Below are 4,419 nucleotides of genomic sequence, written 5' to 3' on the forward strand. Positions count from 1 at the left end.
CAATTCCCTGCGAATAATCTTCGATGGTTTTTCGGATATATCATCCTCTGCCCTGCGTTTACAAGAATTTGAAAGTATTGTCCTATTTAATTTCTTCTCGTCTGCTTCATGGTTGTGATTTAAATTTTTTCTCGAAATTGTAAATTCAGGACCAACAGTAAATACGTTGGCAGAACATTTTACATTAAGTTTCAAGCACCTCCAATACAATTCTCCACTTTTCAAAACTTTATCATTAAAAAACGCAAAATTTTCTAAGATTAGAAGAGTTTTACCACGCGAACTTTTCACTATTTGAGCCATTTCAATAATGTAAAGTACCTATACGACACAACAACTGAATCTGATCTTAGGTAAGAAAACTAGTCAACCCTCTATCTACTGGGTTTTTCCAAAATATGTTAAGTACCTGCTTAAAAATCTATCAACTTTCCCTCTATTGGGTTATTTTATGACTCGACCTACCTGCACTTCTTAGCGCCAAAAATACATGTCGGATTATCTACCCTTCTTGGTCAGACAGGTAAAGAAGGATGGTTAGCGCCCAAATTACACCCGCCGTAATCTGGCCGCTCATTACAGAGAGTAATCACGTGCATAGTGCGTGAGAGAGAAATTGTAAGCCTGAATCACACCATACACAACACTAAAAGGTATTTAGTGGCAAATTTGAATTGCATTTTAAATGCTTTATTTTAATATCATATCATATAAATAATACTTTTATTCGTGCAAGATCATGATGTGAAGGAACTTATCGGTATTTTTAGGGATGGAAATGACCTAACCGTAATTGTTGACCACCGGATGATCACATTCCATTGTCATTGTGACTCTTGTCGTCTTAGCATTTTATTGGTGGAATTTAAAAACAGTGCCACTTTTATCCAATATGTAAACATTATAGTCTTGGAATATTTTTTTACCCACACTAACCAAAAGATTGCAACTACAATAAAAACAATAACTTGGTTGCAATGAGGAAAATCGCTCCAGTTTTTATAAATAATAAATATTTATTATGCTTTGTAACCTCAGATGCATTTTGTCAAAATTCTAAAAGTATTAAAGCAATGACGCGTTTAGAAATGATTGTTCTTCAGATTGAATAACGTAAATAGACAGTTAAAATTTAGTTCCATGAATATCACAGCCACTTTTAACAATAAAATTTATTTTAAAATAGAGGATAGTCAATGTATAACTTAACTATAATACCACATATTAAAGAATAATAAAAATTAAAGTACATGTTTAACATGCGCTATTATACAGTCACATAATTCTTACTGTAAAAGCGCATGTTAGAAATGTAGTTTAATTTTTATCAAAGTAAATAAATAACATAATAAAACAAAAGCTTAAAATAATTATTAATATAAAATTTTTAGAATATAATAATAATAATGAATTAATGTAACGTGCAGCTGTGTGAACTTGACTTTCTCAGACATTGCTTCAGCCAATACGAATCGTTTTTATTGCTATCACTACCGACCGGCCAGATTATAGTTAGCGTGAGAACGAGATTTTGTTATACCACTCTGATGAGACGTAATAACGTCGAGGCTAGTCATTGGTACAAACTTGCAAATGCGAGCAGGGCCGAGCATAAGGTATTCACCGCCCGGGTGCAAGAACAAAATATGCCGCCCTATTAACGTACCTAGTCGAAATATCATTAGTGAGACGAGATATGAGGTAAATTTCTAGTCTAAAATTATATATTACCAAGACTATTTCCTTCGAAAAATTTTAGCCAACCAAAAAGCTGTAATATTTTATGTTTACCTAGCAACGATCAAATTTCAGCGATAATACTGCACTAGTGCAAATTATCGATAATTTGCACTAGTGCCAAATTTTCGTCTAGGATTAATAAACATCATTTGGTTTTAATTTTATATTTTAAGAAAAGGAACAATTATTGTTTATTTTAAATTAAATTTTTCTCAGGAAATAGTCTGCCAAAATGCCCTCTCGTGCATGTCAAATTGTCTCATTCGCGCACTCGAGAAAATTAAATTATCGACAATTTGACATGCACTCGAGGCATTAATATTGAAAAAAGATTTCTAGAATCAAAGATTTGATCTAAGGTTCATATCCATGCTAATTTCGCGGGAAATGCTCGTAGCTAGTTGTCGCATCAAATTGTGAATGAAACAAAAATATTATGCAAAATACTTTCATTTTGCTAACATTTCAAATTCAAATATTGTTGTTTACAAGAAAATATAAATACCTGAAATTAAAATGCTGTTTAAATGAAGTATTTTGTAAAATATTTTGGTTTCATTCACAATTTATGTGACAACCAGGTCCGACCACCTAAATTTCAAAATTAAATGGTTTATATAAGATATAGGTAGATCGAATATTAAAACACAGGATGATTATTATAATTTTTATTTTGTTTTTGACATTTTATAACTATATCCATTCTAGTCTAGTCGGATAGAAAATATTGAACATGTGGGTCTTGGCTACATGAAGGTCGTGGTTCTTTATTGCTCGTGGACACAAAAAACTTTTTTAATGATCCAGCTAATCGTTTTTTGTCTTCCACTTTTTCTAACTTTCTTTTTCGATATTGTTAACCAGAAAGTTTCCTTCGACCCTCAGACATCTAAATAATTAAACTATGATTAAAAATTTTGGCAAAAATTTGAAACATTATTTTTTTCAGTAAAAAAATGCATAAGAATTGAACCAATATAAAATAATTAAAACTTACCGTTCAGTCCGTTCACAATCTCTAAATAAAAATAAATCAAATAGAACTGATCTCGTTCCCTAATTCGTAATATCGCAATCTTTACTCTTTACTCTTTGGTTTTCAACTAATCAACCTAAATTAAAAATTCTCAAAGTCGGTAAAGAGTCTAAAAGTTAAAATCCAAAAGAAAAGCCACGAGCCGCGATCCTTTTATTCAAGTAATCTATTAATATATTCTGTCGACCGATTGTTTTAAGTACAGTTCAAACTCCACTTATCCCATTTTCTAATTAATTGAAAAATATTTTGAAAAAATCTTTTGCCAAAACAAATACTGTATCAAAAGCACATGGAATTTCAAAGAAAAAAATTAAAATATAGAAATTCCTAACGAATATGTATTTATTTCATTAGATGTAGTTTCTTTATATACAAATATTCCTATTAAAATCGTATTACAGAAATACCTCGACACGAATTTATAAAAACTATAGAACTCACACTTACAACAAAATATTTCAAATATGAAAATGAAATATACAAACAAATTGATGGTTGTGCTATGCTATGCTTCCATATCAAGTGTTATAGCACTTTTTTGAGGAAAATGTCATTAGCAAAATTGATATAACTATTCCATTCTTTTTCCGTTATGAAGATGATTGCATTATTACCGTACCAAAAAATTGAATAACTTAAATGAAAAATTCAATACTTATCATAAAAACTTAAATTCACAATCTAAATGGAACAAAATAATAAAATCAATTTTCTTGGTGTCAGATTATTTAAAATTAACAATAACATAAGAACAGAATGGTATACGTAACCAACTTGTTCCTCAAGATATTTGAACTCCAATTCGTGTCATCCTATGTTACAAAAAAGATCAGTGATAATAAGTTTGGCTGATCGATCTATCCAACTATTAGATGCTTAGCTATTCCAAAAGAAAAAATTGCATTGAAAAAGAATAATTATCCGAAAAAAAAAAATTATAAACATCATATTCAAGAAAAGAATAAACAGGTACTATAGTCAAGGACTTTCCCAACAACTATCTAATTATTTCAATAAATATGATATTAGTATAAGTCATAAAGGACATAGTAAACCGTCCAAATATTTCACTAAACTAAAATCTCAAACACCAAAAATCAAAAGGAGAAATATTATATGTATATCAAGGCCGTGTACTAACTGTGACGCTGTATACATTAGGCAGACATCTCAGTATTCAGAAAATAGACTAAAAGGTCATCAATACGATAAATAAAATAAAACTGCATTAACGAACCACGAAATATCAAAAAAAGTTCAATTAGATGATTGAAAAATTCTTGAAACGGAATCTAATACACGAAAAAGAGAATTTTTAGTAATGGTTCACATTTCATAAAAACGAAAATACTATAAATGTTAAAAAAGACCTAAATAATTCTTAAGAAGGAACAACCTGTATGTCGGGGATTCCAAGAAGTTTCCTCGTTTTGTAGATGGTAAGCTTGGTGTCTATACACCTGTCGATGTATACTAGTTTTCTTGATTTTATTGATGGGCTGCTTTTCATTTAAACAGGGCTAAAGAGTCTTGAATATATGCAGGCATAGTGTCATATTATGTCGTGATTTTTTCGATTTTATAACGTATTAAATTAAAGGATTATAATCAGGAATGTAGTGAAAAATAAAACATGTTAA

This window comes from Diorhabda sublineata, chromosome 5 (assembly GCF_026230105.1).
Source record: "Diorhabda sublineata isolate icDioSubl1.1 chromosome 5, icDioSubl1.1, whole genome shotgun sequence".
Classification (NCBI taxonomy): domain Eukaryota; kingdom Metazoa; phylum Arthropoda; class Insecta; order Coleoptera; family Chrysomelidae; genus Diorhabda; species Diorhabda sublineata.